The sequence below is a fragment of the Phascolarctos cinereus genome, unplaced genomic scaffold (genome assembly GCF_003287225.1).
Source record: "Phascolarctos cinereus isolate Bilbo 61053 unplaced genomic scaffold, phaCin_HiC Scaffold_4;HRSCAF=312, whole genome shotgun sequence".
NCBI lineage: Eukaryota > Metazoa > Chordata > Mammalia > Diprotodontia > Phascolarctidae > Phascolarctos > Phascolarctos cinereus.
The window spans coordinates 76350854-76365610 of NW_027555847.1; positions in this window are offsets into that span (position 1 = coordinate 76350854).

Genomic DNA, 14757 nt, shown 5'->3' on the forward strand with positions numbered 1-14757 from the left:
GTATAAGCAGTGTCCCCTCTCTTTAGTTTCCTATCCCTGCAAAACAGCAAGAGTCAATGTCTTCCCATATTTATTCCTTAGAGGCAAGCAATTCCACAGCACTGTACCAATAATTTTATTGTTATTTCTATTTGCATTCTTTTTACCAATTGTGTATGTTGTTTTCATTTGTTCTGTTTACTTCACTTTTTATCAGTTGATATGCAATATCTCTCAATTCTCCTCTTTATTGATCAAATTCAGTTTTCATCAAATATTTATTAACTTATATTTGGTAAATATTTTTGGTGAAATTATTTTTTCGATTACATGTGAAGATAGTTTGCAACATTCATTTTTAAAAGATTTTGAGTTTCAATTTACCCCTCTCTCTCCTCCATCCCCTCCCCAAGATGGAAAGCAATCTGATATAGTTCAGACGTGTGCAATCATGTAAACATATTTCCATATTTGTCATGTTATAAAAGAAGAACCAGAACAAAAGAGAAAAGCCACCCAAAAAAGTGAAAATAATATGCTTCAATCTACATTCAGACTCCAAGTTCTTTCTCTGGATGTGGATAGTGTTTTCAATCATGAGTCTTTTGGAGTTGTCTTAGATCATTGTATTGCTGAGAAGAGCTAAGTCAATCATAGTTGATTATTGCACAATGTTGCTGTTGCTATGTACAACATTCTCCTGGTTCTGCTCACTTCACGCAGCATCAATTCATGTAAGTCTTTCCAAGTTTTTTCTGAAATCTGCCTGCTCATCATTTTTGTAGCACAATAGCATTCCATTGCATATTTTCCCTTTTTTTCCTACGTTCATTATTTTTTTTATTGTGATAACTTTCCATTACATTCAGGCACCCCAATTCGTTTATGGCTTAGCCGTTGGAATCAGTTAATGGCATCTACTTCATAAAATTCTTTTAATGACTCCAATTTTCTCCATGAAAGAAAGACCCATATTTTTGATACCAATATTTCAGAGATATTATTTGACTACAAGTCATTGAACACTCATGTCTATGAAGAACTGATGATAATCACCCAAAGGGCATTGAAAAAGTCAATAATGGAGTGGTGGTCTTTAAAGTGCTGCTTTAACTAAGATTTGAATTATTCTGCGTCATTAGACTGGGTATCTCCATTTTGAATCTGCTTTTCTGTTTGATTTACAACCTGAGACTTTGCTTTTGTACTGACAAGAATGTTGAATTTTGAATGTGAAGAACTGGATTTAAATCTCAGCTTCCACATGTAATCTATGTGAGAACAGGCAGAATACAACTTCTCTGAACCTGATTTTCCTCAACTGTAAAATATGGATATACTTTTGCCACCCACCTCTGATGTTTTTTAAGAGGACAGTGCTATATAAGCATCCTTAAAGCACCATATAAAATATTCTTTTTAAACAGACTGCTGCCACAATTTTGCAGGATCTAATTATTACATAACTAAGAACCTCGCTATTTTGCTTCATAGACACTCCACTGGGAAGGTCACATTCACATTGCTTTTTCCAGTTAGTAATCTTGGGGATATGCATTTAAGGAAAACACATCTTATCTGATGTTCCTAGACTATCACCCAAGCAGCTAGCCAACATCTGTCCTCTTGGTCTAAGTAGAACAGGAAAATAGCAAAGTCATTAGGTAAGTGTTTTCTTCTTCACTTTACAAATGAAGAAACAGAGAAAAGTCTTAGGACTTTGCCAAAGTCAAAGATCTTGAAAGGGCTAGAATAAAAGCAGAAAAATCCAAATTCAAACCTAGGGCCTCTCACTTCAGTCCCTCAATGTTCTCTTCCATGCTTCTTCTTACAGAATACCAAAGAATAACATCACCTAAGTCATTTCACAAGCAAGAAGCTATCTGAAATCAACAGGAGTACCAGGCATAGCGGGTAAAGTTATGATAGCATTGAACTAATTATTTAGAAAGTATCCTCACCTTTAAAGATATATTCATAAATTATCATTAGAGCATTTCTCAAACTAATTACCTATTGCTTCTTTGGAATATTTACTATGATTTAAAGTTTGACAATAACTATGGAAATTTTAGAAACAAATGCAATGCCTTTTAAATCTCTTTGAATTGTGATATTACTATTAATAACTTGTTTTATTCATCACTCAGGATTTATTTAAATTGTTCATAAAGCTTGATAAACTAATTAAAATTAATGGAATTTAGAGAATGCACTGAGGAGCAGATGTCAATGGCAACTGTATGTGGCTAAATCATACCTTACAACAAAGACTAGAAACTGGGAGTAAAATGCTTCATTTGGATTCTGGATTTTCTGAGTACTGCATTAATCCAAGTTTTATACATGGGATGGGAGGCACAGGGAATGGAGGGAAAGAAGAAAGTTGGTCATTTTGCAGCTAAGAAAAAGTCTCTTCTAATTTTGCCTGTCTATGGGTGTTCAAATATGTATATAATATGTGATGAAATTCCTTTTCCACTAAATGCCATAATAGCTGCCGATGAACATGGTGGCTCAGAATCAAAAGGAGGGGGGAGCGTGGATAGTATTTTCCTTGAGAAATTTCAGATCTTCTTTAATGACAGACCTCCCTGAAATCAAGGCCCACCTTTCCAATAAGAATTTGCTAGCAGTGTTGCATGTAAGTCAAATCGTGGAATACCATAGATTCCAAAGAACTGAAAATGTGTATTATCCAGAGGTCGATGAAAAGGTGTGCATGGGGTGTGAGAAGGCTACAATGCAGTGCAGACAGAACTCTAAAAAAGGAATGGAATAAAAAAATTATAGGTTATTATTGTGAAAGAAAAATGAAAAATAAGAAAATACACTCCTCCTATAGTGAGCTCAAGGGATAAATGATGGATGCTTCATGTACTACACTGATATCCCTATGTTAAGAGAAAATGATGGTGAGACATGTCTAGGAGCCAAGATGGCAGAGTAAATAAAATAGCAACTATCTCATACTCACCTCCAAATAGCCATAAAAAGAGTCACAAAATAAATCCTAGAACAGCAGAACTAGCAAAAATATGGGGTGAAACAATCTTTTAGTCTAGGAAACTTGGAAGATTAGCAAGAAAGGTCCATCTCACTCAGATGAAAAGGCAGCACAGCTCAGGATGGGAAGCATCCAAGCAAGCCAACAGCAAGCCCCACCTCAGCAAACCAGTGGGAGATTCTGAGCCCAAGTGTGGTGGAACAGGCAAATGCCAACACCAGGACCTCCCCCCACCTGCCTTGGCAAAGCCAGGGGAATTGGCAGACTCTCACTTGGAGAACCACCACATGCTTTAGAATAGCCCTAGACAAACAGTAATCATCCAGCAGCCAGACCTCCATATGTCCAGGTAGACACCAAGCCTACTGGTACCTAAACAAACAGGCAGCTGCCAGCCAGCACTGGCCCACCACACTTCTTCATAGCCCTGGGCAAACAGGCAGCCTCCAGAGGCTTGACTTCTATGTGCTTCAGTGTAGCCAGTGGGAAATGCAAAAACATCCCACCATGTGTGAGCATATACCAGAAACCAGCACTAGGACCCCAGCTCAGCAGCAGGCAAGCTTCTAGACCCCTATATCTGCCAGCAACACCAGCCAACCCCCACTCCATTCCCTTAGTGCAGCACCAGACAACAGGGTCTCCCTTAGGCCTCAAGGCAACATCATTGCAGCAGCAGGTAAACAGCCAGGTCCTGCAGATACTAGCACAAGAAGCCAGAGACAGTAACCGTGCCACCTTTGGAGCAGAGATCAAATTTAATAGAAAGGAAATAGGCAAAAAAGAGGATGAACAGAAAACACAGAACAATAATTTGACCACACAAAGTTATTATGGTGACAGGGAAGACCAAGACACAAACTCAGAAGAGGACAATAATGTCAAAAAACTTGTGGGCAAAACCCTAAAGGAAAATGGGAAGAGGTCTCAAGCCCAGAAAAAATCTTATTGAAGGGCTCAAAAGGGAGCTTAAAAATCATATAAGAGAGATAGAAGGAAAATTGGGAAAAGAAATGAGAGTGATGCAAGAGTATTATGGGGAAAAAAAAGAGTCAACAACTTGGAAAACTGCTTAAAAAGTAGAATTAGCCAAATGGAAAAGGAGATGCAAAAATCCACTGAAGAAAACAACTCTTTAAAGAGTATAATTGGCCAGATGGAAAAGAAAGTATAAAAGCTAATTGAGGAAAGTTAGAATTGGTCAAGTGGAAGCTAATGACTCTATGAGAAATCATAAATCAATCAAACAAATTCAAAAGAATGAAAAAAAAAAGGAAGAAAATGTAAAACACTTCCTGGGTAAAACAACTGACCTGGAAAATAGTTCTAGGAGAGATATCAGAATCATTGGACTACCTGAAAGCTATAATCAAAAGGAGGATCTGGACAGCATCTTTCAAGAAATTATCAAGGAAAACTTTCCTGATGTCCTGGAGCCAGAGGGCAACTAGGCATTGGAGGAATCCACCAATCACCTCAGGAAACAGATCCCAAAATAAAAACTCAAAGGAACATTATAGCCAATTTTCAGAACTATCAGGTTAAGGAAAAAAAAATATTACAAGTGGCCAGAAAGAAACAATTCAAATATTGGGGAGTCAAAATCAGGATCACACAGGACCTGGCAGCTACAATCTTAAAGAATTAGAGGCCATGGAACATGATATTCTGGAGAGCAAAAAAGCTAGAATTACAACCAAGAATAACTTACCCAGCAAAATTAAGCATAATACATCAAGGGAAAAAATGGTTATTCAGTGATTTAGGATTTCAAGCCTTCATAAGGAGAAGACCAGAACTAAACCATAAAATTGACCTCCAATATCAAGATTCAAAAAAGGGAAAACAGGTAAACAGGCAAAAAGGGAAAAGAAAACATAAGGGATGCAATAGTGCTAAACTATTTACATCCCTACATGGGAAGATGATACTTGTAACTCTTAAAAATTGTATCACTAACAGTACAGACAGAAGGACTATACATAGACAGAGGGTATAGGTAAATTTGAGGGAATGACAAAAAATTACTGAGGGATGAGAAAGAGGAGTACAAAGGGTACAGAATGAAGGGAGAGGTAGAATGGAGAAAATTATCTCACATGAAAAGGTTAAAAAGAATTTTACAGTGGAGAGGAAGATGGAAGGGTGGGTGACCAGCATCACTTGAACCTTACTCTCATTAGTAATGTCTCAAAAAGGGAATAATATACATAATCAGTTGAACATAGAAATCTATCTTACCCGACAGGGAAGTGGGAAAGGAGGAGATTAAGTAAATGGGGTAGGGAGTGGGGACTGACATAAGGGAGGGAAGATCAGCAGAAGTAGTAGAGAGAACCAAAACACTGGTGAGTTGGGAAAGGGTAAAAGGAGAGAGAGGACAAGCAGGAGGAAGAACAGGATGAAGGGAAATACACAGGTAGTAATCATAGCTGTGAATGTGAATGGAATGAACTCTCCTAGAAAACAGAAGCAAATGCCAGAGTAGATAAAAAACCAGAATCCTACAATATGTTGCTTAAAAGAAACACACTAAAAGCAGAGAGGTACACACAGAGCAAAGTAAGGGGCTGGAGCAGAATCTATTATGAGTCAGTCAAAGAAAAAAAAAAAGGCAGGGATAGCAATCCTGATCTTAGACAAAGTAAAAGCAAAAATAGACCTAATTAAAAGAGATAACTAAGGAAACTACATTTTGCTGAAAGGTACCACAGACAATGAAGCAATCAAATTAGAAGAGCAAGGAATAACCTGCCTGTTAGATCTATGAGGAGAGAAAGAATTTGTGACCAAATAATAGAGAGAGAATTATGAAATGTAGAATAGATAATTTTGATCTTTTAAATTGAAAAGCTTTCATAGAAACAAAATAATGGCAAATGAGATTAGAAAGAAAGCAGAAAACTGGGAAACAATCTTTATAAGAAATATCTCTGATAAAGGCCTCATTTCTCAAATATATAAAGAACAGAGTCAATTTTTTTGAGAATACAAGCCATTCCCCAATTGATAAATGATCAAAGGATATGACAGTTTTCAAATGAAGAAATTAAAGATATCTATAGGCAAAAGAAGTGCTCTAAATCACCTTCCATTAAAGAATTTAAAATTAAACAACTCTGAAATACCACTTCACATCAGTCAGATTGACTAATATGACAAAAAAGGAAAATGATAAATGGTGGAGAAGATGTGAAAAAATTGGGAAACTAATACACTGTAGGTGAAGGTGTGCACCGATACAAATAATCTGGAGAGCAATTTGGAACTATGCCCAAAGGGCAACCAAACTGTACATATCTTTTGATCTAGCAATACTAAGTCTTTATCCAAAAACGATCATAAAAAAGGGAAAGTATGTACATGTGCAAAAACATTTTTAACAGCCCTTTTAATAGTGGCAAGACATTAGAAACTGAGGGGATGCTCATCAATTGGGTATTGGCTGAACAAGCTGAATATATGAATGTAATGCAATACTATTGTGCAATAAGAAATGATGAACAGGTAGATTTCAGAAAAACCTGGAAAGTCTTGTACAAACTGATGCAAAGGTAAATGAGCAGAATCAGGAAAACATTGTACACAGTATCAGCAGCATTGTGTGACGATCAACTATGAACAACTCATCTCTTCTCAGCAACACAAAGATTCAAGACAAGTACAAAGGACTCAAAAAGTAAAATACTATTCATATCCAGATAAAGAACTGGTGGACTGCAAATGCAGATTAAAGTATTTTTTTGCTTACTTTATTCTTTCTCGTGGTTTTATTTCCTTTTGTTCTGTTTCGTCTTCCACAACTGTGACAAATACGGAAATATATTTCATATGATAGCACGTGTATAAACTACATCAAACTGCCTACCATTTTCAGAAGAGGGGTGTGGAAGAAGGGAGGGAGAAAAATTTGGAATTCAAAATCTTATAAAAATTAGTGCTAAAATTTTTTCTTGCTACATAATTGGGGAAATACTGTTTAATTTGTTTAATAGTAGGCAGGCTTTAAAAAATAGAGAAAATGATGAAACATCGTCACACATGTTATGGATGCCTAGCACTGAGCTTACGAAAAGATATACACAGGTGTCCCATAGGCATGGATGGGTCTCCATCTATTGTAATAGTGAGAATAGCTATATTGATGTACTCTCAGTTTCATTTTTTAATATTAAATCATTATTGTTATTTCTGACACTTGAGGTATCATAACAACATCCATCTTCTTTTTCAACAATAGCATTCATTTGTTGAGCTACTAGACAGGATTATTCTAATATACATAGAATGATTTTAAAGCTAAGGTTTTTGCTACTATGTATAAGATCAAAACAATGTCATCATAAAATAAGTGTCATAATTTTCTCATGATACAAAAACAGTTGCTTGGTTTACTTTTTCTGATTTATGACCTATAAATCTCTGAAAATAATCACATGTAAATAAGTTGATGGATCCAAATTCCCTGCAGTTGTCATCCCATACAATATTGTGACTTCATATAATTCCTTTTATAGGGCATTTCTCTTTCTGGTCCCTTACAACATTATGTGTTTCTACTAAACATCTTATCTGAGAATCTGTTTCTCTTCAAATTACTTATAATAGATCTCCTTATACAAATATTGCTTTTCTGATGCCTTCTCAAAACAAGCAGTATTACAGTTATAATTAATCATAGTTACAGAGTAAGCTATTTTTTGAAACAATAACTGTCATAGAAAAAAATGGGTATATCATATCAAACTTCTTTGATTCTTTTAGAAACCAAGCTAAGGATATCTACTTTCCCAGATTCTAGCTGTATAGCACAACTAGAATAGCAGTCAGCACACCAACATTACTTCCACACAGTAACCATATTTCTTCTTTTTAATCTTCAATTTTATTAATCTCATCTTTGATTTTCAAGATTTCTACTTTGATGTTTATTTGGGGATATAATTTTTTCTTGTTTTATTTTTTTATATGCATGTGCAGTTCATTGATCTGCTTTTTCTCTCTTTGATTGGTGCAAGTATTTAGAGGTAAAAATTTTTCTCCTAAATAAAGCTTTGGCTGTATCCCACAAATTTTGGTATGTTGTCTCATGATTATCTTCAATGAAATTATTTTGTTCTTTTGTTTCAGTTTCATGGTGTGTTGTGGTGGTACCATCTCAAAGAATTCTGTCAGACCACCTCTAATCCAAGTACAGGCATTCACTGAGATTGACACCTTTGATGAAACAGAGTTCCATGTGCCAAGAGGAACCAGCAACTCAGAGAAAGCAAAATGGATTTTTATAGGGTAAAGATGAAATTACACAACAGAAATTACGAATATAAAAAAGCAGGAGGGGTTTGTCAAGGGATTAGGTAATAGAGGATGGGTCCTTTCTATGGTTTTGTGATCAAATATCAGGGTTCTGCTGTTTTCTGATTGTCTAGCCTTTGTGGTCCTGTCTGGTGAAGGTGGATAACTAGGTATTGTGGTCCTGTCTTGGGCTAAACGGATGATATCATTGTGGTTAAATACAAGAACACACCTATTCAAATATGTGAATTGGATGTAGGGGCAGTGGCTAGCTAGGGGCAGTAGCTATATTGAGTCTGGGGCCTGAGGTGCTAGATTATGTGATTAAATCAGGACATGCCTGCTGTTCAGTGGGGCCCATAAGGAAGTAAGAATATTGGGGCTGGAGGCAGCTTTATTAGGTTTCCATCACTTTTACTCACTCATTTTTTGGGATTAAATTACTGTAATTCCAATTACTTTTTTATTGTATTAAGGTCTGAAAGGATGTATTTTTAACATTTCTACTTTTCTCTATTTCTTTTTGAGGTTTTTGTACTTTAATAATGTAGTCATTTTTTGGAGGTGCCATATACATCTGAGAAAAAGATATACTCCTTTCTATTGCAATTTAATTTTCTCCAGAAGTCCATGAAATTTAACTTTTCCAAAATTCTATTTATCTCTTAACTTCTTTCTTATTTATATTTACTTAGTCTGACTGGGATGAATTGGAGTTCTCAATTAGTATAGTTTTACTATTGATTTCTTCCCATTGTTGGTTTTACTTTTAAGAATTTGGATAGTATGGTATTTGATGCATATATGTTTAGTATTGATAGTATTCATTGTCTGTGATACCTTTTTAGAAAAATGTACGTTCCCTGGTTATCTCTTTTAATTAGGTCATTCTTTGCTTTTCTTTGTGTGAGATCATGATTTCTATTTCTGCCTTTTTTACTTTAGCTAAAACACAATAGATTTTTGTTCCAGGCCCTTATTTTAATTCTGTGTGTGTCTTTCTATTTCAAGTGTATTTCTCATAAAAAATATATTATTGGATCCTTGTTTCTAACCCATTCTGCTACCCATTTCTACTTTTGGGGTATGTCCATCACATTAGCATTCCCAGTTAAGAGTTCTGTGCATTTTCCTCCATCTTGATTTCTTCTGTTTATCCTTCTGTCTTTTTTCCCCCATCCCTCCTCAAAAGTCTGTTTTGCTTCTGATTATTGCCTCCCTGATTGCAGAGGTCCTATCTTAGCCTTGGTCCATCCTATCTTTCACAAAAAGACATCTTTACCTGCTTTAGAACCCTTTGATTTCTTTCCAGTGCATATTTTGCCCTCTCTCTTTCCCGCAGGGACTTGCTTAAATGCTTAGTAAATCATCTTTACTATATAAAATATTTTTAAATATTTCTCCAATTTATTTATTTTTAGTTTTCAATATTTACTTCTACAAGATTTTGAGTTCTAAATTTTCTCCTTATCATTCTCCTACTCCTACCCAATGAGAGCCTGCTTTATGATTCCTCCTTCACCCAATAAGTTCTCCCTTCTATAACCTCCCCTTCTCTTATCTCTTTCCCCTTCTATTTTCATGTAGGGCAAGATAGATTTATATATCCCTTTGCCTGTGTATCTTATCTCCCAGTTGCATGCAGAAACAATTCCTAACATTCATTTCCAAAACTTTGAGTTCCAAATTCTCTCCCATCCTCCCATCCCATCCACCCTCATTGAAAAGGCAAGCAATTTGACATAGGCTATACATGTGCAGTCATGCAAAACACTTCCATAATAGTCATGGTGAGAAAAACTAACTATATTTCCTTCCATCCTATCCCAACTCCCATTTATTCAGTTCTCTCCTTTGACCCTGTCTCTCCTCAAAGCGATTGCTTCTGATTACCCCTCCACCAATCTGCCTTCCCTTCTATCACCCCTCCCTCTCTTATCCCCTTACCACCTACTTTCTTGTAGGGTAAAATAGATTGCCATATCTAATTAGGTATGTATGTTATTCCATCCTTAAGCCAAATCTGATGAGAGTTAAGTTCACTCATTCCTTCTCATCTCCCACCTCTTCCCCTCCACTGTAAAAGGGGTTTTTTTTGCCTCTTTTATGTGAGATAATTTACCCCATTCTATTTCTCCCTTTCTCCTTCTCCCAGTACATTCCTCTCTCACTCCTTAATTTTCATTTTCAGATGTCATTCCTTCATATTCAACTCACCCTGTGAATATATATATAATATATAAATATGTATATGTATGTACATATAAATATGTAAGTATGTAATACTGAGAAAAGTCTCATAAGTTACAAATATCATCTTTCCATGTAGGATTGTAAACAGGTCAACTTTAATAAGTCCCTTATTTCTCTTTCCTCTTTACATTTTCATGCTTCTCTTGAGTCTTGTATTTGAAAGTTAAATTTTCTATTTAGCTCTGGCTTCTCAAGAATGAATTAAATTCCTCTATGTCATTGAATGTAAATTTTTTTCCCTCATTGATTACACTCAGTTTTGCTGGATAGGCAATTCTTAGCTGTAATCCCATCTTCTTAATGTAGAACCTGCTAAATCTTGTGTTACCCTGATTGTGTTTCCACGATACTTGAATTGCTTCTTTCTGTCTGCTTGCAATATTTTCTCCTTGACCTAGGAATCTGGAATTTGGCTATTCATGGGAGTTTTCCTTCTGGGATCTCTTTCAGGGGGTGATCAGTGGAATCTTTCGATTTCTATTTTACCCTCTCATTCAAGAATATCAGTGCAGTTTTGCTTGATAATTTCTTGAAAGATGATTTCTAGGCTCTGTTTTTAATCATGACTTTCAGGTAGTCCAATAATTTTTAAATGATCTCTGCTGGATCTATTTTCCAGGTCAGTTGTTTTTCAAGTGAAATATTTCACATTGTCTTCTATTTTTTTCATCTCTTGGTTTTGTTTTATAATTTCTTGATTTCTCATAGAGTCATTAGCTTTCCATTTGCTCCATTTTAATTTTTAATGAATTATTTTCCTCAGTGAGCTTTTGGACCTCCTTTTCCATTTGGCCAATTCTGTTTTTTAAGGCATTCTTCTCCTCATTGGCTTTTTGGACCTCTTTTGCAATTTGAGTTAGTCTATTTTTAAGGTGTTATTTTCTTCAGCATTTTTGGGGTCTCCTTTAACAAGCTATTGCCTTGTTTTTCATGATATTCTTGCATCACTCTTATTTCTCTTCCCAATTTTTCCTCTACTTCTCTTACTTGATTTTCAAAATCCTTTTTTAGATCTTCTATGGCCTGAGACCAATTCATATTTTTCTTGGGGGCTTTGGATATAGGAACTTTGACTTTATTGTCTTCTTCTGTATGTTTTGAACTCCTTTGTCACCAAAGTAAAATTCCATAGTCTGATTTTTTCCCCTCTGTTTGCTCATCTTCCCAGCCAGTCACTTGACTTTTCAACTCTTTTTTAAGGTAGGCTCTGCTTCCATTGTGGAGGGTGTACTGTCCCAAGCTTCAGAAGTTTTGTGCAGCTGTTTTCAGAGATATTTCTAGAGACCTGTTTCAGTTCTACCAAGTTGATATGTTCTAAGGAGAGGTGTTCACTCCTCTCCTGGCCTGTGCTGTGCTCTGTGAGTGATCACAAGCACTCTTTTCTTCCATGGAATTGAGGAGGATTTTCTCTGCACTGCTGCCACAAGCTCTGCTATGCTAGTGCTCCTTCTTGCCCCAGGACTGCTACCCAAGACTAGGATCTAGATCCAAGCATGGGCAAAGCAAGAGAATCCTGCTTCAGCACCAGCAAAGAGATTCCTGCAATCCCTCTCTGATCAGCTGTTCAATCCTCCCACTATCTGTGGACTGAGAACTCTGGAAGCAGCCACTGCCACTGCGGCCACTGCCCTGGGGTGGCACTTAGGACCAGGGCTTGACTCTGCTCCTCTCTCACCCAGGTCAGACAGACATTTCCCACTAACCTTCTAAGTTTTTTTTTTTTGGTGATTGTGAGTTTAGAAGTCTGAAAAACCACCACAGTTTCCCTTGATTCAATCTCCTGAGGCCTACTCCAGGTTTGCTGGGCCCCAGTCTTTTCCTGCACAACTCACGTTAAACTGCACTCCTCTCCCAGCCTGTCACAACAGACCTTTCCCATCAACCATGCAGGTTGACTTATGCTAGAAATTTGCTTCACTCTGTCTTTTTGTGGGTTCTGATGCTCTAGAATTTGTTTAAAGTCATTTTTTACAAGTATTTAAAGGGGTTTGGGGGGAGAGTTTAAGAGAGTGCCTTCTTTCACTCTGCCATCTTGGCTCCATTCCCAATATATTTTATTTTTCAAGAGGTCTTAAGTGTTTTCAATCAAAGAAATAATTAATACTGGGAATTTCAGAGACTCTGGCAGGTCACAACATCACATTACATAAGCAGCAATTTAATTAGCTTGTGCACAGAGCCAGCCCTATATGCATCTTTCTTTTACCTTACTCAATATGACAAATATCTGTCTTGAAACATTTAAAGATATCTACATCTTCTTATTATTATTATTAATATATTTTATTTTTATATCACTTTGAAACAGTCAAATTTTCAACATTAGAAAAAATGAAAATGTCACTAAAAGATGATGCATTAATTACCATCTACTTTGTTGCTGATTCCCAGTAACTATGGGGAGTTTTTATCTGAAACATCCTATAATATGTTTTGTCTTCCACCTAATAGAATGTGAGCTCCTTAAGAGCAGGGACTTTCTTGCTTTATTGTTTGTATCTCAGTGCTTAGCACAGTTCTTTGCACAGTAAGCAATTAATGTCTTTTTCGTTCTTTTAATTACATTCATTTTCAGATAGATACTTGCTCTCCTCAGCAAGCCATCCCTTGTAACAAAGATTTTTTTAAAGGTAAAATACAAGCACTTCAACAAAACAAGCCAACACATAAATATTGTCTGTATGAATGTGCAACAATCCACATCTATGGCCTCCAATCTCTCTAATAAAGGAAGATAACTCTAATTTTTTATTTTTCTCATAGCCAATAAATTTTGCCCAGAAGTAATATCACTTTAGTGGTATTTATAAACATTACCAGCATGTATTCACCCATTTCTGTTACAGGGATCTATTGATTCCCAAGAATTAGCAGAAGCCCACAAAGGTATTTCAACCATGTACTACCTTCATAATTGGGAAATACAAAGAATTATATATAGTAGCTCCTTGCCTAACAGACATTAGAACTCTTGTTAGATATATTGAAAGACTGACTCACTTACTAGTAAGAATTCCTATTTCCATTCTCATTTATAAGCTTATGTCTCATCATTTACAAAGTCAATATATGAACAGAAGAATGGGCAACAAGAAACAGTGTCACAGAACCATTTTGTAGATAAATAGTTAGGTATGGCTCAGAGACTATTCATAGGTTGATGATAAGTCAAATTAAGTTTGGCATAGAATCCAGATACTCATCAGAGTAGTCTTTAATGCTGGTGCCCATGTCCCCAGATACTTGGTATTCATTGCTCCTTTTTAAACCATCCTTGCATTAAATTAGAAACACTTTAGTAATTACTTATTAAATAGGCAATTACTAAGTAGGTATTTTAAATGCCTGTTCTATTATTTTAAAAAACATGAATGAGATACTCTAGCAAAAGGGTGCAAAAAACAAAACCATTATTGCCTAGGACAAGCTATGATAGATTAGTGTGATAAAGACATTGTTAAAACATTGCTGGTTTAACACATTACTTTAGGTTAATGTACAGTTTGATCATTGAAATGGAAATGATAGATAAAATATTAATATAAATTATCCATCATTAAAATACGGACTTACAAGGAAGTCACACCACACTGAATTAATGAATTTTATAAACAGATCCCACAGTCTTTCTCCTCTCGTTTAAAAATGCATTTGTTGATTCATTCAGCCCAAGCCTATGTCTCTATTGCCTCTGTAAGAGAAACTCTTTGGTACAAGTTAGTACAAGTAGGCTGATCCAGCAACATGTTTCAGGGAAAACATCTCATTTATCAAGAGAAGATATCATTGATTACTTTCAGATAAACAATCAAAATGTTCTAAGAGGGAATTGCTGGAAGTTCCTCCTGGCAAATCTCCCCGCCATTGAGCATACTAAACTTTGGCAGCATCTGTCTTTTCCCTCCACTAGTGATATCCAACCTTGTTAGGGTTGCAATAATCTATCACTGTTTAATTTTGAAACTTCCTTTACTTCTCATAAAAGTTCTGTTCCCTGCTTTTATCATACCTCTCAAAAGATTATAAGTTCTTTAAGGATCACAAGGATTTCCTCTTATAGTTAGTTAAGGGGATATAGTGCTACACTTAGAGTCAGGAGACACAAGTTCAAATATATATTCAGATGCTAGCTGTGTGACTGTGGGCAAGTAACATCATTCAGCCTCAGTTTCTTCATCTATACAATAGAATAAAAATACTACATATCTCTTAAAGTTATGAGG